At 36.4% G+C, this 24,762-nt stretch overlaps 1 long non-coding RNA gene across 1 annotated transcript; it reads left to right on the top strand.

Moving 5' to 3' along the window:
- Window positions 1-7,227: 7,227 nt before the first annotated feature.
- Window positions 7,228-20,665, top strand: LOC135447436 (uncharacterized). The gene is made up of 3 exons (XR_010440117.1): window positions 7,228-7,315; window positions 18,550-18,631; window positions 20,592-20,665. It is a non-coding gene; the product is annotated as an uncharacterized LOC135447436 (long non-coding RNA).
- The last annotated feature ends 4,097 nt before the right edge of the window (window positions 20,666-24,762 follow it).

Raw genomic sequence — 24,762 nt, 5'->3', positions numbered from 1 at the left:
ACTTTGAATGGCTGCTGTGGCCTCCTGTCAAATTACGGTAGGTTACAGACCCAAAAATTGCCTTCCCATCAAGGGTTAAACTATATCATGTAATTGAGGCTTATTCTAAAAAATCTGCTTGCCCTGAGGTCAGGCAGAGCACTGAGCTGCAATCATTAATAAGCCATTTTGTGTTTGCCTCTGTGATCAAAGAGTCCTTGTCCAGAGCGCAGTAGCTTGTTTCCTTTGCATTTCAGCTTCAAATTTAGTTTCCAGAGAGAAGAGAGAATAAATCCTGACAATAACAATGGTGAATCTTTAATGGCACTTATTAAAGTCAATGTTTGATTTTTCAACTGTGCTACCTGAAATTCAATTTTTAGACCAAAAATGCATTTAAAAGCTTTGGGGCCTTTTGTAACAAACACCCTTTCACAAGTTATACTGATCTGCTATGTTCGATGGAAGACTATTTTATGTTATTTGTTCCATTAGTTCCTTTAATTTCCTTTATAATAGCTGAACCTTTACAGCAGTTAAAAAAAAATCTAATAGCAGCTTTGATCTTCAGATATCAGCTAGAGGGTACTCCACACTTAGATTTTAAATAATGTACTGTAGAAAGCTACCATCCAATGAAAAATCCTCAATTACTTTAAAAGCTACCCTTCACCATGCTTTTACATTTACAGGCCTTTCTCCTTTTTATTTTTGAAATTTCAACCTCCATATCACTGAGGTGCTTTAAGAAATTATTTATGATAGCATTACCTCATACTAATTTTCTGCTCAGTGCATAAACCAGAGTTGCATCTGCTTTTTTAGAACAGGGAACATGATCTAGCTGATACACATTCTTCCTCTTCTCTGGCATAATCGATGGAAAACTCCCCCCGGAGACAGCAGTGCCTTTCTCTCCTTGCACAGAATGCAGCGTTGATTTAAATATTGTTTGGTAAATACATTAAAACAAGTGACAAAAAAAAATCTCAAAGCAGAACTCTGCACTATAAAATGCTACAATACATTTCTTTCTGCACCTCTAGGACCAAAAAGTCTGGCAGATAAAGCTCTGAGTTTCATATGCTGTATGAGTTAGTGTGCCTCGCTGTCTGTAACTAAACCGGCGCTATTCCATGTGCGTGTGCTTGGCTATGGATATGAGTGCCTGGCTTCATCTGCATTTGCTGTGGGCACGGCTGAGCAGGGGCTGCTCCACACAATACACTGCATATAAGCAAAGATGCTTTTGCCCTCTAGAGGGGAACTGATTGGGAAACACTCATTCATGTTTCTGGAGGAAATTTCGGTTTTGAAGGAAAAGTGATTTTCTTGCAAACAAATCAGATGGAAGTCTTGCAGGCTGCAAAGCCTGCCAGTTTCACCTGATTACAGGTTATTAAAGTTTGGAGGTCCTAAAATGAGTACCTACACATGATGTAAGTGCAGCCACCTGTTGTGCATAAAGTGCACAGGGAATTGGATTAGATTCAGAATGGGAGTCTCAATAATCTGCTCAGCACCAGTGAAATGCAAAGGAGAGGTCTCAGTGATGACTAAATGAATGCTATTCCTTTGTATTATGAAATTCCTTCTGTCATTCAGTACCTACATCTACTTCAAACAGCAAAATAGCTTTTGGAATAAATATTTTTATTAATGTTCTGGTATCGGAGATACAGATTTGAATTCATGTCCTGAGTGATCAAAAATGAGGCTTGTATATTGAAACCACCAAACTGCTGGGTGGTTTCTCACTCTCTTGCTGAAACCTTTCTGCCTTTTATTAATAATTGAATAGGCTTGAAACTGTCTTGCCACAGCTCTGCTATTAACAGTGTCAACTAATCCAGTTCTTAATTCCTCCATCCCTCAAAATATTTAATTCCTGGCATGAGTGGTGCACTCAGTCTCCCCCACCTGAGGTGACTGCTGAACACCCTTGACTGTTGGATACATGCACACATAAATTGTGCTGTCCTCAAAGTACCACTTCCCTTCACATTTCCACTCTGCTACCAGTGTGCTAGGGTGCTTCTTATCTTGGTTCCTGAGATCAGAGTACTTCTGAACCTGCCAGTCCTGCTGATCTCTGTTAGGCAATTAAGTTAGAGGCATGTCATAGCTGAGAGATGTATTAAAAGGCATTTGCTGACATTACTTATCAGATTCTGAAGCCTGCTTCCAAGAAATGGAAGACAGATGATCTCAGCCAGATCTGAAGTTGCCCTTCTCCACTCAATTGCTTAGATGGGATTCAGGTTCAGCTGAAAGGTGAGCCAGGTGAATGGTGACAGGACTGTCCCTCTTTTGTTTTAATTCTGAGTGACATTGTTTTTAACTTCCATGGAATAATAGGATTTTTTGAATACTCGATATTAAAAAGCATAACAGCACATAGGTAGTTAAGTAACAGTTTAAAGAAGAAAAATATTAATTCTAAATTTTCTGCCAGTTATAACAATGAGGGTAAATCTTTTTAAGTCTGCACTGTTCAAAATGTTTTAAGGAATTATTTCTACGAACTACATAGATGTAAATGTAACTGAAGCAAGAGACAGAGGTAACTTTCATCTTATAATTTAGTGAACATAGGTTTATCCTGTAAGATTGTCTGGAAGACAGAACTGGTGCAGACACAGCTGTTTTCTGTCTTAAACTGAAATATCTGTAAAGAAATATCTTCGTACATTTAAATGTGAAATTTGCTGTAAAGCTTACATATCCTGAACTGGGGAGGAAGAGAAATCAGATAACTTACTCTTTCTTCATGGAAATATTACAAAACTCTTAAAAATCTCCTAAACTCCAACTCACAACAAATCTAATGAAACATATAACAAATATAAAATGCACCCATGAAGTCCTTCCCTCAGGTCATTAAAGTACTTTCTGCAAATTGTTCCTCAAATCCTTGGACTGAAGAAAACAGAGATTTGTACAATGAGATTTACAATGTAGTCATGTGAGATTTGCAATTCCTTCATCAAGCTTTGTGGAACTGACAGTGCTCAACAGATTTGTGCCTTTTTTCCCCCTTCCCTTCAATTTCAACTAAACAGTAAACAAAATTACCAAAAGTAGATTGATACAATAAGTTTCAATTTCTTCTCTAGAGAATCATGTTGCTTTATGTTTGGTAATTCCATTCAGAGACCTAGATTCTTCTCTGCTTCCTCTGACACATAGTGAGTAATGGATGCCCAACACTGAAAAAAGTATGGGGAAAAATGTGTTTTCTCCTGACACTGTAATTGTTTACAGTGATATTTTAGGGCCACCTTTGGGATCAAAGTCTCTTTTACTAGTTTAGATTATAATGTAAAAAATACTCTTCACTTCAGAACAGTTATAATCTTTCTGTAAATGAATGACAGATGGAAGATAGAGGGCAGATACATGACTTGTAGGTGCTAGCTCTTGTAAGTCAGGGTCATTCAGGTATGTCCTCTATGAAAAGGTGTGAGTATTTCAGTATTGGTACTGTATGAAGATTAGCAGTTTAGAGAAAAAGCCTGAAAGACAGAAATCAAGTCCAGACTAGTGGTGGACAGGGATGGATTGGCTTCCTTTTATCGTTAACCTGGTATACACTGAATATGTGAACAGGATTTTTCTCCCTGTTCACACACATGCTACCAACCTTGGAGCCCTCCTCCAGGAAGTGAGTCAAGGATGGGGGACTGAACATGAGTCTCAAGGTGGAGCAGGAGGTTGGCTCAACAAACAGCTCTGCCCCACCTTCAGAGGACCTTATTTTCCAATCACATCTTTCCTGTCATAACAGTCAAAGTATTGAGACAAAAAATGCTTTGTTCTTGTCCTCCACACTTGACCTATACATTTACAAGGTAGAGTCCCTTAGGAAGTAAGAAGTGCATCATTTGAAAGGTCACATTTCATCTATTTACCCTTTATTACTGTTGTCTCCTCCAAGTATTAGTATTACCAATTTTGGTGTTTTGGTAGCTGGTGTAGCAGCATGACATTAATTAATGTTAATTCATGGGTTTTGTATCATACTCCTTGACTGACATGATATTTTAGCAGTGCTCACCAGTCCTGCTGTGAAGAATTCCATTGGGCTGATGATCCATTTTTATGCAATATGTGAATCATCTCTTGGTTTTAGCTGCACAATCCATTATAGATCTTTCCCATTTCTGCAAATTAGGTGCAGTCTTGAATTACCTAGTTTGTCACAAGTTTCTAATTCCCATTTACCAATAAAGCAGCTGTGGTACTCAACTTCTTGCAAAATTTTCGATTTTCATAGAAATTTTAAGAGAAATTATTGTGTTGCTGGACATTGTGTGTTCTTGTTTTTAGTCTGATTTTTTAATACAGAGGTCTGAAGGGTTTTGTTCTTTTTCTGACAGCAGCATGTACTTTATTCCATGCTTCATGGTTTGGGACTTCTGGCAAAGCATGAGATCAGCCTCTGCTCAATAGTTCATATGCTGGCTGTGAGACCTTTTGCGGCCTGCGGCTTTTCTGTCCACCAATTTTGGAGGAGCTTTGTCTGCAGAAGGCTCACTACTCCTTTCTGTAGAGGACCAGAATACATGTCACTCTGCTGGGGATATTTTGAGTTCTCTAGTACATTTCCAGGTATGAAACTAACCACTCTGTTCAGCTTCATCTACTGACTTCTATGCTCAGGTAACAGTAATTAGCACTGTATGCAAAATCACACTATGAAAGCCAGTGTCCAAAAGCAAGACAGAGAAGTCCTGCAAATTTATTAGAATAAAGCGAGAGAGTCCATTGGGGCACATGCCTATGGGGTTTTCTCAAGGTTTGGGAGGGCACAGCCTCCTTTGATCCTAAACTCCTGTCTGCCAGTTGTCCTCTTCTTTCCCCACTGGCTGAGGTACTGGGAAGGTCCAGCCTTCCCAAACAGCCTCCCACATGTCTCGCCTTGAACCCGTCATTTTACCCCAAAGCTCAGGAACTCAGCCTGGTGCAGACACACTGGTCCATTTCAGAAGCCAAGGTGTCTGGGCTTTGTAACAAACCTGCTGCTTCAAGTTAGAGACGTTAAGACCCATTCCAAAGATGTTAATATCCATCCCTTCACCTGTGGAATTGCTTGTAAAGATTTTAGCACACATCTTCCCTATCAGCACAATAATTATGGCAACAATTTCATGCTCTTTTGAAATTGCTTTATTGAAATATTGAAACTCAGGTAGACTTGCAAACTCCCCAAGTTCTTGTTTGCTCTTCAAAGCCTCTGATCAAAAAAACCAAAAACACAAATAAGAGAAAGAAGGGAAAGAAGAGAAAGAAGAAAAAGAAGAGAAAGAAGGGAAAAAGAAAAAGGAAAATGAGAGAGAAAAAGAAAGAAGAGAGAGAAAAAGATAAAAGAGAGAAAGAAAAAGAAAGAGAAAGAAAGAAAGAGAAAGAAAGAAAGAGAAGAAAGAAAGAAAGAAAGAAAGAAAAAGAAACTTAAAGGTTAATTTTTATTTGGAGGAGGACTCCTCAAATTTCAGTGATAGAATTTCATAGTTAACCTCCTCAGCCCTGAATTAACTGAATATTGTTGGAACATCAAAGCTTCAAAGCCAGACACCTATTGTTCGGAATAGCTCCCTGACTTCCTTTTCTCTAGCACCTATTGCTAAATTACCTTCCTTTTATTACCTTTTCAGCTGTTGTGAGGCTTTTAATGGCTTCATTTTTCAAGGTCTTTGCCTAATTTGCTGCAGTTCTGACTCAATTATAACTCAGAGCCAAGAGGTCTTCGTCTCAGAGTACACAAATTTTGGCTGGCGGATCAGCAGTCTGGGTCTCTGCCCAGCCACCAAATCCCACTGCCTCTGGAGTCAGATATGGATCAGAGGAATGCCTCTTGATAAAGTCATTGTACTGGTAGGCAGCACGCTTGCAAAGGGCAGATTACCAAGACCAAATGTTACCTTTGCTGCTGGAAGGACATTTAAGTAAATGTTAATCCTTGGTGTCTCCAGAGAACCTTTTGTTTTTGGAATGAAGATCAAGCAACTAGTCACACATAACAGAAAACCACTATGCATTTCCATTACTCAGAAAACATTCTCAGAAGGCAAATTCTCTCCAATGCCTATATACATGAAAGAAATCAGAGACTAATCATGGTATAGGACCTGAATGAGGGAGAGAGACATATCAAGGAAGTACAGAGAAAAATCAGAAACTGGAATTTCAGGGTATTTGTGCCAGTCTGTTTTCTGGGAAGTTTTGTAAGTTTAAATTACAGACTTAGCCTTTTCTCAAGATTGATTTGGATGACAGTTCCAATGTAAAATATATTTTTACCAGTTCCCATTGAAAGCCCAATTTCAGACTCATTTACTCTTAAATCTATTCAACTTAAGCTGGTGCTTTTTGGAGTTCTTTGTATTACTCTTGTTGTTTGCAATCAAGTCCACTATTCTAGTTCTGTTAAAGGAAAAAAATTGTAGCAGCCACAGTAAATGCAAACATAAGGAAAAAAACTGCAAACAAACTAAATATATATATATATATAAAAGTGCTTTGAATTCCAAACAGGGGAAATAAAAATGATTTGTATTAAAGGTTAAATATACCCTAAACTACAATGTTACAAGTTTTATAGTAATGATGTCTCTATATCCTTGTGCAATACATCATCAATCCACAGCCAAATACCACTGACATTGTACATATTTTATTTTTACAGAAAAATATTTGGATATGACTTACCTCTGAAGCCGTTCTCGAAATTTTAAATATACTTCTTTCTTGGGAAAAAAGGAAAGAACATCAAAATGAATGATGAACCTAAAAAATGAATTTTCAGCTGTTTTATGTAAACTGGTAGAAAGAGGAAAATTTCTTGTTCTGTTTCACTCTACCTGGAGTTCGGATGATAGCAATCAGGAAAAAACCTCACTGTAAGAATTACCTAACTGTAAAAATTGTCTAGTTGTTACTTAGGACTGTAAATAATCACAAATAGTCTTTCTTCCTGGTGTGAGGAGGAACTATGGTAATACAAGCTTAAAGTAGCCCCGTGCAAATCTGTGGAACAAATTCCAGCTGGGCTGGTGAAATGCAGCATCTTAAAAATAACATTACTGAAGCAAGAGTTCCTATTTAGTTGAAAATTTTCAGAACTTCCTTTTTATCCTGGACTACAGGTACTTTATTCTTCCTCCAGGTGAAAAAGAACAATCCTGGCTAGAAAGCTGATAAGAGGTTATCACGAGCTTGCATACTACCCTTCTTTATGAATCTCATGGCTTTAGTAAGGAAGATAATCATTATCAGAAGGACTCCCTACTAGATGCTGGAGAAGACCATGTACAGAAATCAGAAGTACAAAGTTACTGTAAGTATTTTTAAAGCTGAGTATAAACAGTTAAGCAATGTTTACTGCAATCAACTAAATCCAGCAGGACAGCAATGCTCTCTGCTCTGTAGCATACTACTATAACATCTCTCTAATCTTCTTGTGACCTAATTTTCTCAATTCTAATATGTACATTATCTTTCATGATACTAGGAGAGAATTATGAGGAAAACACTGTCCTTGTGGCTATAGTCTGGTTGAAAGGGTAGGCCTAGACAATGGTGTTCTCTGGCTAATTTGTAATACTTCCATCATTGTACTATTGTGTGTATACGATGACTGTCAGTTCATTAGACATTAAATCCGCTTATAAATATTTGATGTTAAGTTCTTTGTTAAAGAAACTTTAAGCCTTGTCTAGAGTAGTGATGTGTTTATTATTTAAATTAAACCTTAATATTTTACTTGCTCTAATGTTTTATATGGCAATAGAATTTTACAAGGGCTAAATAGGAATAGGCTAAGCTAGCTCTACTGTCATGAAAAGGTTTTCTGTCTTGTGCAATTTCTGCTCTTAGTCCAGTCCCTCTCGCTGATTCTGAGATTTAGTGGCTCATGTGTTCTCTTAGACACAGTCATCTATATAATATGCTGCTGTGACTATTTCATTATTCTGTTTCTTGACTTCATGCCCATGTCATCAATTCAGCAATTGGTTATTCAGTTTGTTAATGAGGGAAAAGTGCAATGACCATTCAGTCAAATTACAGAATATAGAAAAGGTCAATGTACTAGAGTACATTATTCAGATTCATAGAATATTGTACATAAGAAGCTATATTTTCCATTCCCCAATACTTCATTTCATGGGAAAATTATTACAAGAACATAATACAGCATAAAATTAATCCACACCAAGAACAAAGCCTGCAATTAAAATGCTAAATGGCATAACTTGAATCCTTTTTTTTGACAATTAGTGGAGTAAGAGTAAGGATTTCCTCTTGTACCACATGAAACCATAATTTTATAGTTATAATTTGCCACAGGATACTAAGTATATTTTAAACCTGGAGCAAGATACAGGGGCTGAAGGGCTCCTTAACCTCTCCACCCCATAGGTAACTCAGTACAAATCAAAATTCTGCTGTTTCGTCCAATCCTAGAGACATATGAAAAAATAGCAAAGTTTTTCATCAAGGAAAAGACAGAGATAAAGAATACAGCCAGGATTTTGTAGGCTCACGGTTTCCACAATCACCCATGATAGTCAAGATTACAATGACAGTCCTTGCTGGGCAACTATGCAAATATTCACTGTAAAAACTGCTTTAAAACCACAAACTTCTTCCTGGAGCAGAATTTAAAATTTCATCTCCATTCTTACAGACAACAGTCACAGGACAGGAGAATTCTGGTCATTTGCTCTGGTTTGGTCTGATAAATCTTCTGCTTTATGTTGTAAAAAATGGAAAAGCCTTGAAAAAAAGTTTTAGAAATACCTTTCCTCTTAGCTCAACCCTGGATGAGAGGGCACTTCCAGGAGGTGCCAGATACAATCTTTCACATAGAAAAGAAATTGATTCCACTTCTTATCTTTCAGCAACTATTTTAACTGCTACATTTTCAGATAAAAATAAAAGAGAAGGTTTTAATGAAATAATTTTCTTTTTTCTTTTAGTCCTCATTCTCCTTTTCCTGGGAATTTTCTTTTTTTTCAGAAAATGCTTAGGCAGGTAATTCAAGAGACTACACATCAATGAAGGCAAAAACATCAATCCAGAAGAAACAGAGTTTTAAACACATTTTTCAATTTCCTAACGGATAGCATGCTATTTTATGGATAATTGCAAAGCTTGTGAGACATTTTGTAACACCCTAAGGTTAGTTTTGCTTGGTATAGCTTTAAAGTGTGGAGCTTCTAATTGGCATTTTTTTCCACAATTCTGCTCTATATGTTAATGCTGCATATCTACCTGCTTGTTTCTTCCATTATCCAGAACAGTTATTATTTTTATTCATACAAATATTAGACTCTCATGATGGTCATATGAATTCACATATTTCTGAAGCCTGTAATTTTCCTCTCTTCTGCTTCACTAAATGGACTTACTCATATTGTGATGAATTGAACAATTGTACTGTCTCAGTTCTTTCCTGCTATTAATTATACTCCATTCATTAATATGACAAATTGCAAAGTTTCCAATTTTGCTTTTCTTTTCTTCAGTATTCGGAAAAAAAATAATTTTAGTTTTTATCAATGAAAATTAGAGCCTCATAGCAGATAAAAAGTGAGAAGTTATAGTCAAATAACAGGTTGGATCAGGCCAAAATCCACGCCTGACTTGGGCTCACAATACTCCAAATTATAAATCAAGCTGCTTTTAGTCAGCTAAGGGCTTGTTTTACATTGAGTTTTGTTTTACTCTTTCTGTCATAAGTAGAATAGGATTGCTTATGTGACCCATTAGTCTCTAAAATTCTATTTTACAGGCAAACAACAATTGCTTTGAGACTTTTAGGCAACTTTTCACCTGTTCCAATAGTTCTTTTTTGTCAGTTATTTGGGGAAATAAGTATGTTTGGGTAAAAATAATATACAATTGCCATTTATTTCATATGGCTTTGAGAAAAATTGGGGAACACATTGTTTAATCTTAATTTAAAGTTTTGCATTGAGAGGGGAAGAAGAACATGTACTTCAACATATAGTAAAAGATTCATAATTTTTTCTGGCACATATGCTGCTTGAACAATAGCTGCACCTGAACACCATTGCATTTTATTGCCAAATCCACTATTACAGACTTGAAAATCTGAAGGACATAATTCAGATGTACATTGGAATTTGTCAAAGGATACACATTTTCATTGACACTTGTGGCTGCAGTTTTTTTCTGTAAGGGATTTAACAATGTTGAACTACAAAGGAGAAAAGGTTATGAAGACCTTTACAGAGAAAACAGGTACAAATATAAAATCAGATCATTATTTCAATGCTGGGAAACATTTGAATGAGGACTTTCAACATTTCTTAAAACCTTTCAGTTCTGTCTTTTTTGACTTCCTGGTATTCTTTCATTGTGTCTTTGTGGTGTTTTGCAGATTTTTTACACAATCCAGTTTTTGTCCTTTTTTATTTTTAAGTAAAATAATGATGAATCATAACATAGTCACATAAACAATTTGGAATGGAAACTTGATATATATGCATAAAAGCATTATCCAAATATAATAATTGAAGAGCTGAAGGGATGTAGAGGACATGATCTCCAATAAACCAGCAACATTTTAGACCTGAAAATGTGACTTCTCTTACCTTTGCTGCTGTGAAGAAAAGGTTGATGATTCTCTGGAGATCCTGTGATAGCTCAAGACATGTCAATGACTCATCTGTAAATATCTATTCCCCTGAAGCTAGCAAGGAAAACTCCACAGAATGTGCTTGATAATATAAATCTCATCATGAAGCAATATACATCTTGTAATTGCCACTTCAGGGGTGAAGGCCAGATTTCCTGGCAGGTGTGAATTGGCATATGTCTGCTGAAATCACAGAACTGCTGTGTTACATCAGAGCCTGGACCTATTTCCTGAGCTATTTTTGTCATGCCCTTAAAATCAATTCCTTGAAGGCTAAGATGGAGAAGAAAGGAAATAACTCTCTCTTCCTGGGACATTGCCTACTTCATAGATTCTTGCCCTAAGACATTTGGGTTTTACTCTGTTATAAATGATAAAATGTAAAAATCTATATAATGTGAAAAAGATACAGCAAAGGAAAGAGAAAAATACAAAAAAACCACAAGATTTGAAATCACAGTTTAGTGAATTTTTCTCTCGATTTTGGACTATTTCAGATAATCTGAGGTATGTAAATATAAAATCTATGAAGCAAATGCTTTCACTTTTTCTATATTTCACAGTAGAGTCAGAATTAGACTTACAGGATTACACACAAAGGAACATTTAAATATTAAATATTGCTGAATGATCAGACTTTTCTGAACTATCAGTTATTTTTGCTTTTATATTCTGTGGATATGTTTTTATAAATTATCTTTTTATACTTAATAGCACAAATGACATCATATTTTCTCTCATGTCTGAAAAAAATCACAGGAACCCATTTAATTTTCCATGTTTCCTGCCAAATTACTTAGTTCCATCTCTCATCTAGATATGCTTTCTCTTCATTGTCAGTGATATGAACCAGAATGCCTATTTACTACACCTTATATACTCTAATAGCAGTCAGCTCATCCAGTTGCAATTACATTACTTCAGGATAAGACTTTAGTGTCACAGTCCTTTACACAAGACATATTCACATTGGAAATGCTCTGATTCTAGCCAGTGAAAAATTAAATTTACTGGTAAGAACTGTGTATGTTTAGAACAGATTACTTTGTGAGTCAGGTTGAGCAAAGGACTGGAAACCTGTGGGCATAAAATATACATGGGATTTTCAGCCTCTTGGAAGGTGTATTTGCCCAGATACTTACAAAATTTCTTAAGTTGAAAACTTCAGCCTTAGCTGGAAAGTGGGTCCAGCCAGAAGTAGGTCCAGCTGCTTTAAGGAATACATCTACCTGGCACAACGCAGAAATCCTGATCTACGTGCTGTGCTTCTGTATTGGCTTTAAATGTCCAAGGTGTTGGCAGCAGAAGGGCTGCAGAAGTGGCCTCTGTGGTAAGAGACCAGGGGCCAGGGGCCTGGGGCCTGGTAGGTGCCAGCAGATCCATTGCAGCAGGAGCAGGAGCAGGAGCAGGGGGCAAAGGCAAAGGCACAGGCAAAGGCACAGGCAAAGGCAAAGGAGGCAAAGGCAAAGGCAAAGGCAAAGGCAAAGGCAAAGGCAAAGGCAAAGGCACAGGCACAGGCAAAGGCAAAGGCAAAGGCACAGGCAAAGGCAAAGGCAAAGGCAAAGGCAAAGGCAAAGGCACAGGCACAGGCAAAGGCACAGGCAAAGGCAAAGGCACAGGCAAAGGCACAGGCAAAGGCAAAGGAGGCACTTAGGCGCCACAGCAGGTATCTCTGCTGCAGCCTTGGGAGGATCCCATGCTGGAGCAGGAGGGTATTTCATTAAAGAACTGCAGCCCATGGAGAGCCCACATTGGAGCAGAGGAAAAATGGACGTAGAAAGGATCTGCAGAGAGAAACTGTAGCCCCCTCCACCCTCTATCCCCTCTGTGCCACTTGGGGCAGTGAGGAAAAGTCAGGAATAAAAGTGTGAAGTTGGGCTTGAGGAAGTGGAGAGGAAAGGTGTTATTTTCATGGATGTCTTCATTTTTCACCACCCAAATCTATTTTAATTCCCTATAAAATAATTTTTACCCAAGTTAGTCTCTTTTGCCCGTTGCACTAATTTGTAAGCAATTTTCCTGTCTTTATCTGAATCAACAGGTTTTCTATTCATATTCACCTCCACCCCCTGCGCCGTCCCGTGAAGGAGGAATGTGAGAAGCTGGATGGCCATTTGGAACTTAGCCAGGGCAAATCCAGCAGGGGCTTCTTTTTAGAGAGAAGCTAGTTTTGTGTAAAACATGCTTGATCTGTGATGAGTGCTATATTCGCCTGTGTTGATTTCGATGCTCTTTTGCTTTCAGTTTCTGTTGCAGAGATTTTGGGGTATGTCTGCCAGGCATTGATTGCCACAGGCATAACTGAAGTTCCAGTTTCCTCACAGGTATCTTTGAGTTGCATGGACTTATTCTTAATAAAATCCTTTGAGATCTACATATGAAACCCAGTGTATTTGAGCTGAGTTATTAATTATTTTTTGCTGTATGATCATAGATCATATTAGAAGACGTCAGAAACTGACATGATGGTTGGGAATTTAATGGGGTATATTTTCTTCTTGATAGGCACGTATATTTCCCATTAATGCTAATGGGAATTATATGTGTGCAGCAGGAGAACACACCACTTTGCATGTAAATTTCACATTTTATTTTACAGAGGGTATGTAACCCTATTATCACCAGTGCTGGCACAAAAATTTTTATCCCAGTTCAGTGGGTTATAATCAAACATTAAAATGATCTAGCTGAACCTAATTTTATTTTACCTTTCCAACTCTTTTGTAATGAAAGTACTTTAATCCAAAGCATTTTCTGTGTCATGTGTGTGAATAAATAACCCTTTTCTAGCAGTTAAGTTGTTTTTAAACTCAAGCTTGTAAAACTACTCATTTCCATTTCCATCAGAATTACAAGTACAGTTAAAAGGCTTACACAATTTATATTTGAAACAGTCTTCAGGAAGAGACTGGTAAAAGATCACATCCTTGACTTTTGAAGGTGTCTTCTAAAGCTGATAGAAAATGCCAGCTTTTATAAATCTTGTATTTGATCTAGAGAGTATGTAGGGATTCTGCCACACAGTGATTTTTCAAGTAGAGAATATGCAAGGCTGTACATTTTAAATAGCACAAAGTCCTGTTACTTAGGGTAGCATTGACCATAAGTTGCATTAGAATTAGCAATCTTTCCTGTTTCCTCTTCCTTTATGATTCTCATATTATATGTATGAATTTCTTCCTTTTTTCCTTTCTAACCTGTCCAGTCATACCACAATAAGCTGCCTTTTCCCTGATATATTCAAGAGGTGCTCTCCACGTTGTCTGAAATTAATAGTAATTTAAAAGATATCAGTGCACTAGAAACAAAAATGTCCCTTTGTTAAATTTTTGGTAGAGAAAAAATTCCTAAAAAGGAAAAATATTTTTTTCCAAATTACCCGTAGATAAAACTGGAAAATATTAATTCAGCTGAATTATGTTTTGCCTCACCAAGAACATAATAATCTAATAAAATGAGCTTTACATCTAGCATCATGAATTCCATTATATCACATGCACAGTAAAGTTCTAGCTGGAGATTTCTGGCATGAACCAAGATTTTCATTGTTAGCAGGCTCCATTTTCACAGCAGAAAGCCACTGGGAGATGTTTAAATCAAAACAAACTGAGTTTTTGCAATAAGACTTTGGTTCTTAAGTAAGTTCCATCCTGCTGAAACCCAAATAGAAATCCTGCTGGAGTAAAAAGCACTTAAAAATTATAATTTATTTTAAACTGCTGGTAAGACTCAAGTTCTTTTATTTGCTAATCATATAAGAGGCATTTTTAAGGTAAGATGGGAGACAATAGCAATTTGGGCAATACCTAGAGAAGACCCGAGGTCCTTTATGTTTTAAAACAGTAAGAACTGATAATTTAGATTTTATATATAGGTGGGAAAAAAAATCCATAATAGATAATTTAAAATCACTAGGACAAGCATTTCATCCCCAAATCAGAAACCTGAAGCTTAAAAGAGATTTATCATTGACTAAGAACATAGCCTAGGAAAAAAGTAGGTTTTATTTGATGCAGGTAAATACTTTGTAATTTTGATTTTCAGTTATTTCTTAGCTCCTTTTTTTTTTTTGCAACTCCCTAACTCTGTTTTTCTTCCTTCTGCTTTATACTGATTCTACTTCTGAGTGCTCGATCAAATCCTTGGAAATCAATGTGGCTGGAGTTATTCCAGGAGAGGAGCTGCTTTCCTTATACTATCAGTGCAAAATTACCATTCTTTAGGAAGAAGCCCTAAACTTTTCCTCTCCTGTAAAAGTGTTTGTGTACAGAAGAATCTTGATACACAGAGTACAGCAAGACAGGTTTCTACTAATATTGATGAGATTTAAAAAAATAAATAATTATCATTTTCATCCTCATCATCATCAGTAAAACTTAATTTTAGCTACATTTTCTTGCAATTTACCTTAGATACATTTTAAAATTTATATTTCTTCTTTCTGAATTTTGAAAACAACATGTATAAAAGTTTTCACCAGAAAACTTGTCATGCTTAGAAGTTACAATAGTACTTTAGTTCAAGAATTACCATCACTGTTCCTCAAAAGAAGCCTGGACACCTCTTATATAAGTAAAGTATATAAAGTATAAGGTTTGCAAAGCTGACTGGTAGGAAAAATCAAAATTAGTCAGATTCTAAGCCCTGTCTTCTCAAAAAGACATAAATACATAGTGAGGAGTGACAGCCTCTGCAAATATGTTAAACTGTAATATATTGTAATGTGTATTCAATAGTAAAAAATATTCATCTTACTTTTAAACTAAAAAAAGTAGAAAATGTGAAATTCTTGGATAAATTCTATTAGTTTTTGCAGATATTCCTGTAGGTTTTTGTGCAAAGGTCAGTCACATGAAAAAACCTCATTACAAGCATAGACAAAATTCATGTTTCATGCAGCTAAACTTATGCACATATTTTGGAATAGTCTTGACTTTAGCTTTATTAAAGTAGCATGACTTTCCATCCTAGAAAATCTTTTAGAAGCTTGGCTCAACTTGCTGATCCCTGTATAGAAAATAAAGGAATAGGACTGATTTCCATGGGATTCCTGTAAGCTGTATCTCTCAGAATCCTACTGTACACTAAATTTCATGAAATTTATCATGTGGCATTTTTTGATAGAGACTAGGATGTGTAACGTAGATCAGTGAAGCCTGGCAGAGGCAGCCAGCACTAGTGTTAGGAAGGTATATTCATGTAACTGAGGATTAAAGATACAGACAGTAAGGCTGGACATTTGAAAAATGGTCAAAAAGATCCTTATGGAAAGAAACAGAGTGTCTCCACAGGGTTCAGGAAGCCTTAGGACTGCAGAGGAAAATGTTAAATACGTTTTAGTGGAAGAGGGGGAGGAAAAAGTGCATTTAATTTCTATTTTTTTCTGTCAGAAACATTAAACATATGCTAAGCAAAACCATTCTTTTGGTTTTCACAGAAGACAAAATTAATCCAAATTGTTATTAACTTCATAGAAATTCTAACCTCATGAGTGTGTTTTAAAGACAGTCTGGATTTTTTTGGTCGTACCACTCTGGTTTGGGTCATGGCTGTTCACATGGCAGGGACAGAGATAGAACAGTAAAATAAGAACTCTGATCAGAGCAGAAATTGGCCCAGATTAACTCAGTTCATTAGAGCACAGTCCTGATAACACCAAGGTTTTGCATTCCACCCCTGTATGAGCCATTCACTTAAGAGCTGGACTCAACCATCTCTCTGGGTTACCTTCAACTCAGATTATTCTCTGATTCTGTGAATTTGTAGAATACTTCAAAAGGCAAATTAACACTCAAACCAAGATGGTATCTGTTGTTTTACTCTTAAATATGGGTTAGACTATTTGGGTATATAAGAAAACATATAAATTGAAAACCCTGAGAATCGTGCCACGTTCTTGAGCCTGGACTCACCCTGTGACCGGTTTCAACCATCCTGATTTTTGTTGAAATGAAATTTTAAAATTCATCTTCTCATATCAGAGCCTTGAAAACCAGTCATGCTTAGGATACTTGTGCCAGACTTACCATGCTGGCAGCTGGGATACTCAAGGTCAGGAATAATGTAGAGGCATAATTTTTGACACAGTTTGGACAACCAGACTTACACATATTCAGAATTATTTGAATTCCAAATTGTACTCAACTAACTCTCAATCTCAAAACATTTTTGTACCAACATCAGAGGTGGCAGCAAGGGCATTTTATGAAAGTGGCTGATGATTTGCTAAGCTCTAATTCATCCTTGCAAAATGCAAGTTCCCACCAGTCAGCAATGTCTGCTGAACCAGTGCAATGAAAGCCAGAGTGGGGAAAAGGATTTATCCACATACTCAAAGATCTATTAAGTAATATTTAGGAGAATATGTAACCATTCAACATGGCTAAAATTGCTGCAAGCCAAATCCTCTGTCTGATTCATTAGTAGAACCTAATAAACCTAATATGAACTTTCACAAGAGTAGGAAAGTAGTTCTGCAAACATACTTATTCCCATGGCTTTATCATCTTCTTGTTCTAGCTAACCCATTTTTCAGCTGTGGTCTAGACCCACAGCTGGCATAATAACTTCTAGATAGTATTTGATAAATGCAAAAACTCTGTGAGCATAATTTTTTAACACTGATTCAATTTGATAGAACTTGTCCATCTCTCTACTTGTTAAAAATAACACTTTTCAGAACCTGGAAAATTGACAGGTTGATCCAGAAGGACTAAGTGCAAACAAAATCTTGAGTGTTTTTTTTAAAATGAAGCCTTGAATATTTTTCTGTGTGTCTCCTTGGATTTGTTGTGTAAGTATTTTAATCTGATTCCTCAACACCTTTCTATTTTACTAAAGAGTTTCAGTCTAAAGGGCCATGGCTTTTTTGTGGACATTTAAATGATCAAATAGCTGTTGCCCCAGGAAACAGGGCATTTCTAGCCACATTAATGGCAACTAATATTAGCTGAGGTCAAGCCATTTGTTTTGAAATATTTGTGTTTCCCATGTTGTAGACTGTTGCTTTTAGCTACTGGAGCAAACCTCATGTTCAATCCTTGAGACTCATAAGGATTTGTGGTCTCTTAATGTTAATCTTCTTGAAATTACAGAGAATTCTTAGGCCAAGTTCTTTGTCAGATGAGAATTAGTAGAGAAAATACTTTAAAATGACAAGTAATGTGACAAGATGCTCTGCTAAATCTCTCGTGGTTTTTGTCTGTTAGTGTGTCAGAATGTTCCAGTCCTTCTCCACAATCAACTTTTAAGCTGTTAGATATTTATCCAAAAGAGCCTTTTTTTCCTTTTTAATAATAACATCTAAAATAGTCCTAGCACATTTACTGTGACACTAATATACCTCAGGGCCACCTTCTTACTGCACAATTTACCTACAGTGTTCATTAATGGCTGAGAAAAACACACCCTGTCATGGCTTACTGCAACCTAAAAGACTTAAATTGCATCCAGAAAGCTGACAGGCCACTGCATTATTAACTGAGCCACTGAGACCCTTTAAACTGTATTGTATATAAGTTTATAGCACAGGGAGTACAGAATTTTAAGCTCGCACATTTTAATGTATTTAATTTGCCACACTCGGCAGTTTGCTTTGTGAACTGTTAATCTTTTCAACCGATACAGCAAAATGTCACTGTATTCATTTGCAGAGTATAATAGGCTTATATCCTGAAACAATAAAGTTATAATAGCCTGCCTGCTGCCTGGAGAAGTTATACAAATTCAGCATGTACAAGGTGTCGTGCGTCCTACTTACCCTCTAGGTTTTAAAACTCCTCTTCTCATATCAGTGCCTTGAAAACCAGTCATGCACATTACTTTGGTGAGATAAAGGCAAGTAAGTGTCATGGATCAAGCTCTGCTGAACTCTCTCTCTCTCTTTTTCTCTCTCTCATTCTCTCTAGAGTTGCTTGCAGTACTTTGATCCTGATTCGTTCTTGCCATCTCCAGCCATTGCAGCTGCAAGCTGAAGTCACAGATATTCAGGTTTGTTCTGCACCCTCTGTACACACACCAGCTTGGAGCTGATGGGTGAGTCCTTCACTTGTTCTAGTGGCAGCCAGGTAACTACAGATCCTAGGAAAAATCTCTGCTGCTAAGCAATTGAACCTTCAGGAAAGAGGTTCTGGATACTTGCTCAAACCTTATTGATATTCTTTGTATTTGCCCTCCATTCTTTCTTCTGAAAGTTTCTGTCCAAATTGTCATCTCTTTTTCTACAAGTGTTATGAAAAGGATTATGTGATCATGGTGGTACCACAGTGTTGCTACAGAAATGAGACATCCACTGCAACAGAGAATTGTGGGTGTGAGGGTAAAGATGGGAACAGTAATAAAGGGAATTCTGATGCTATCAGTGCCAGCACAGTGAGACCTGACTTTTATAAAATGTGTTTTCTATATTTTTTGAATGAAACTTATTAGAGAAGGAATGGATTGGTTATTTCTATAATAGGCTATCCATTCTGAGGAGTGGAAATAGGACATCTCACAATGAATTTCTGTGAGGTGACTAAATGACACTGCATTTATTCTTAGTCAACTTTAGGTTCACCTTGTGAAGTGTTTAGTTGATTTGCAGGACATATTACAATGTGTGTCTTTTTAAAAATGTTTGTCTTTCTGTGTAAGGTTTCTGGAGACTCTTTGTCCAAAGCAGGAATCTCATAGAGGTTAGTTGAGCTTCATCACTTAGATACTGTTAAATATTCTTTAGAAAAAAAAAAAGATTGGAAAACAAATAAACTGAAATGCAATGGAGAAAAACCACTTGTCAAATGAACTCTTTGTTTTCTGGGCTATTTCTACTCATAATGATTACTTAAAAGGTAGCCTGAAGCAGAAGAAGGTCATGCGCCTTTGTTCACAACCAAACAAAATCTTTAAGGAAAAATCAATAAAGTGATCCCAGGCTGATTGTAATAAAAAATATAATGTAAAGAAAAATAAGATTCTCTAAACAAAATTCAATACATTAAAAAAAAAGTGCTGGTGATAGAACATAACTTTCTGGATACCCTGGACTTCAGCAGTTCTAAAGGGGAGAGTGGATCTTAAAAGGCAAGATGACAGAAAGGGAGTAAGAAAGATACAAATCTATTTTTTATATTGAAGAAAACTTTTAAATGAAACTGCACTTTTCAGTGGAATCCTATTTCTAGTGTTTGCATTGTGTGAAAGTATTAACAAAAGTAGGCAACATCTTAATGAAAACTATTTATTTCAGCAAAAGAAAATGTAACTTTTAAAACTGTGCCCTTTCTGCCCGGTTAATTTGACATAGAGAATTAAAAGAAAGATTAAAACCAGAGTTGTTTAATAAGGTGATGAGTTTGCCTGTCTCTTTTTAATGAGGAAATTACAGCAATGGTTTAAAAATTTTCCATTAGTAATAGCATTTATCTTGGAGTGTTTTAGACCATTGCTCATGGTTACATTCTGTTTTGGGGTTTGTTTTGTTTGGTTTTGTGTTTTGGTTTGGTTTGGTTTTGTGGTTGTTTGGGGATTTTTTAAATAGGTAAAAACTTCACAGATTCTCTCTGTGTCTGGAAATTCAAAATAATGAATGAAAGCATGAATCTGATTCTTTTAATGACGCTGCCTATATAGTCTTTTAAGTATTTTTATTTGCCTATATAGTTTGGACATTTCTATGGCAAAGTGTGATGGATCTGAAGCAGTCAGTTAAGCCTCTATTAACTGTCAGTTAATTAAACACCATCTGGCACAGGACTGTACATGCTCCATTTTGATCTGGTGGACCATGACACGCTGGCTTACAAAACTTCTTAAGCTACCAGTTTTGATTCATGGGGACATGATCATATATCTTTAAGGCCTCAGACAGCGTAATCTTGGAAATACTCATTATTAGAAACTCATTGCTACATCTTGTATTTTTATGTCTGCTGTAACTTCTTGATTTATTCCTTTGATATTATTTCAGATTCATCAATCAATGCTGGTTTTGAGGTCCTGATCATCTGAATGAATTTAGCAAACTACAAGACATGAAATTACTGTAAGTAAAATCTTTTCAAATTTTTACTGTGGTTGGGGTCAGGGAGAGTTCTTAAATAAAATATTTAAGAAACATCTGAATATAACCAACCCCATGAGAATGTGGGAAAATTATATTATTTCTTAGACTATTTTAACATCAAAGGTAGCGCTGGTGAGACAGATAATCATTAAAAGCTGAATTGCTGAACGTGTCTCGATAGTGCACTTAAACACTTTTCAGTTGAGTGAAATAATTTAAAATATAAAGTTTGATCCAGAATCACATATGTCAATTATCATGTTGTCTGTGATATTAAAAATGTATGCAGCTGGAGGCTAAATTATCTGAGATCTCTAAGAGTTAGAAACACTTCATCCTTTCCTTCTTTTTGAGTGGGGCAATTTTAGATATTGAATGCAAATAAATCAGACAATGAAGGGGAAAGTTTTTCTATCTTTTGACATTCTTGGAAGCCAGAATAACATGAGAGATTTGCAAAAACTAACTTAAAAATATTTTTGTGCGGATGGAATTCCATTACCTGCTGCTGACGTTGCTTGACTGAATGTAATGGATTTTTCAAATGGAACAAAGCCTTTTACACAAAGAACTATTTAAAAATATGGCATCTACTGTATTTGCATGTCTGCATGACTAACAATTTTTTCTATGAAACTGACACACAAAATTTTGTGTCATCTTCATTTTTCCATAAAAGTGATTTTTTTGCTTTTACTATCCTAAGTCATGGAAAACCCCCCCTTTAAACATATTACTTATAAAGTTAATTTGCTCTTCACTGCTCTATTGTGTCAGTTTTATGCCCTCCATATCACCATTAGTAAAGGTAGGACTGATTACTACAAAGTGCAACAGATTCATAATAACAAGATACTCTTATTTTTTCCTTAAGTTATGACAAAATCCAAGGTCAGAAGAGATACTTTGCCTACTTGCCTATAAGTTGGGGTAATAAGAAAATTATTTCTTGGTCTTATGAAGACCAAGGTGCAGTTCATAGAACCCTAAAATGATTTTGATCATGAGTTTGAAGGGACCCACAAGAAGCACCAAAATCCAGCTCCTGGCCCTGCACAAGACACTTTCAAGAATGACACTGTGAGGGCATTGTCCAAATGCTTTTCAGACTCTGTCAGGCTGCTGCTGTCACCACTTCCCTGGGAGCCTGTCCCAGTGCCCAACAACACTCTGGGGGAAAATTTTTTTCTAGTATCCAGCATTAACCTCTACTGATGCAACTTCTTTGCATTCTCCCAGGCCTTGTCCCTGGTCACCAGAGAGGAGAGATCAGTTCCTGTCCCTCCTCTTCCTCTCGCGAGGAAGTCGCAGACCACAATGATGTTTCCCCTCGGCCTCCTCTTCTCCAGGCTGAACAGACCAAGTGACCTCAGATGCTCCTCATGCAGCTTGCCCTCAAGGCCCTTCACCATCTTTGTTGTCCTCCTTTGGATGCTCTCCAACAGTTTAATATCTTCCTTAAGTTGTGGTGCCCAAAACTACACACAGTTGAGGGGATGCTTGCAGAATACACCTCAATCACAAAGCTTAGCCTTCTGGGAAGTGAATGCATAAGTATGAACAGGGAAATCTTGTCTTCTAATAGTTCTCAGGAACATCTAAGACAATTTTTTAACTATTTTTTTATTTATTTTAATAGCAAATTACATATGGTCCTTGGCCTTCAGTTATCTGCTGTAAGAATTTGCAAATGAGATATCAGAGAGTCAGACAGAAGTCCAGGATATGTGGTTTGTCCAATAAATTAGAAGAGATTTTCTTATCAGAGAATCAGCATTTCTACTGGCAAGCCACCTGCTCAAAGATTTACCTGCAGATTCCATTTTGAGGAAAGTTAAAGTTTCATGGAGATATTTACAGATAGTAGTTAACAATATTTCAGTATTCAATATTTGAAATTCACTTTTCAGGAGTCCATTATGATCAACCACACAAATGATGCAAGGATTTAGTTTAATTGGATGGTTGTTCAAGTAAAATACAAAAAATGTAAAATACTACTGCCCTAGTTCCAAAATTAAAGGAAAAGACTTGTGAAACTGTAGCCTTTATTTAGCAAAAGTCCAAAATTTTTTATTCTGTTCATTTAGTCCTCTGTTTTTTGACCGAGATTATTTCCTAAGAAAAAAATTGCAATGAAAAGTATTTTATTTCCCATCCTGTTAATAGACTTAGCTAGGAACATTGTTTTCCATTTGCTTTTGAAAGTAGACTTTTTTAAAAGTATCATCACATGTCAAAGAGGGAAGCCTTCCAACTCAAAATATTCTGTGATTCTGTGGCTTCTTGATTGATTGATTTGTTTATTTAGTTAGTTAGTTTAAAAAAAGCATTTGGACTGGCCAATCATCCTGGACACTCATATTCCCGAGTCTTGTATTTTGACTTACAGGATGACATTCCTTCAGAGGCTACTGGAAATCCATTGGTGGTCAGAGGATTGAATATCATCTGAAATGATACCTTCCTTTTGTGATCTGAATCAGAGCTCTTTTTATTTTAGTTTGCATGAAATGTCCCTTGATTGACTAAAACTATAACAACTGAGAAAATGTACCAATTTTCAAACTGAAACAGTTTGTTCATTTGCTTTAATTCCTGTATTTTTAAGCAAAGTTTGGAAGGTCTGTTTTTTTTGAAACTACATGGCACAGTAATTCAAATGGAAACTGTAGCTCATACATAAACATTAATTTGAATTCGCTTGTTAAAACACTTGTGATAGGTTGCATGTACTGTAGTATCACTGTTGTGATTGCTTTTACTTTTATTATTCTTCTGGAAAAGGATACGATATCAATGCTGAATAGTCAGACATATTTCAGGCTCATTTCATAACACTCTGTGGGAAATTTGATCATATGGTCCTTCTTGCAAGTGTTGTGGAAACAGTTTATCCAGAATTAAAAATGTTTTTATTCAAGACCTTAAGTGCTTCTCCATCCTTTTCAAAGTTTGAACTTCACCAACATCTCTCCTGAGTCATAAATCTGTGTAAAAAGAGTTCATATGGAGAATATGTGCTGATTTTTACCTTATTACTGCAACTATGTGTATGTTGTATTATTTATGTTTATCCCAGGTAAAGGTTAGCTGAGATAGGTGATGGTTATTTTATTTTAAATTTATATTCTTGGTGGGCCAAAAGGCAAACTACTGTGTTAGGCACTTTACAAACAGAAAGGCAATGACAGCTCCTGTCCTAAATAATTTAAAATTTCCCTATGATTTATGACAATTTAGAGAACTGCCTGTAAAATAGCAAAATGAAAGACCAATTAATAATGACAGCCCTTTTCCAACAGAATGCAAACACAATTCAACAAAATCCTTCAACAACTCTAACCATAAATATGGATTTTTGAGCCCCAGAGTGTCAGAATATGCATGACTGCATAATGTGCATCTCTGGCCACGTTATTTCATTGTCCACTGAATCACATGGCCCTCAGCACTTGGTAAAATACCACTATGCTACTGATCTGAACTTATTTTGGAAGAGACAAGGACTCTGACTCTCCACAGCTGAAGACAATTGCTGAATCCACAGAGCGATCTTTTAAAATACGTTCATCCTTCTCCTGGAACCAGCAGTCACTGTTATGATGACAGGTGACCTAAGAAACTTGAACTTCTGCCAGCACAGTCTTGAGTCCCATTACAGCACCATATAGGTATTTTTCACCTGATATAGGATCTTTGGTATGACCTTCTCTGAAATTTACTGACTTTATTGTAAGTGGTATCTTTCTAATACTGGCAACACCTTCATACATTTTAATGAGCTGCCCTGAAAATAATAGACTTTTGTCATCATGTTCAAAATATCTCAGCTCTGAAAGGAGTATTTCGCATCAGCATCAATTCTTAGAGTCCTATTCCCAGCACCTATTCCTTTACATCCTGGAGGAAAAAGACAGCTTCTTTTCATTTTAATGGGGCAAGGGACATAGCTATGTTGAAGGTCTGTTTATCCACATCTTGTAATTTCTTTGTCTATTAAACTAACTCATTATTTCTTTTTATTATTATTTATTGTGTGCTGCTGCTGTAGTCTACATTACTATGCTTCTAC

Source organism: Zonotrichia leucophrys, chromosome 4 (assembly GCF_028769735.1).
Source record: "Zonotrichia leucophrys gambelii isolate GWCS_2022_RI chromosome 4, RI_Zleu_2.0, whole genome shotgun sequence".
NCBI lineage: Eukaryota > Metazoa > Chordata > Aves > Passeriformes > Passerellidae > Zonotrichia > Zonotrichia leucophrys.
Note: the sequence above shows the minus strand (reverse complement) of the source record. Positions and strands in the feature narration are given on the sequence as shown.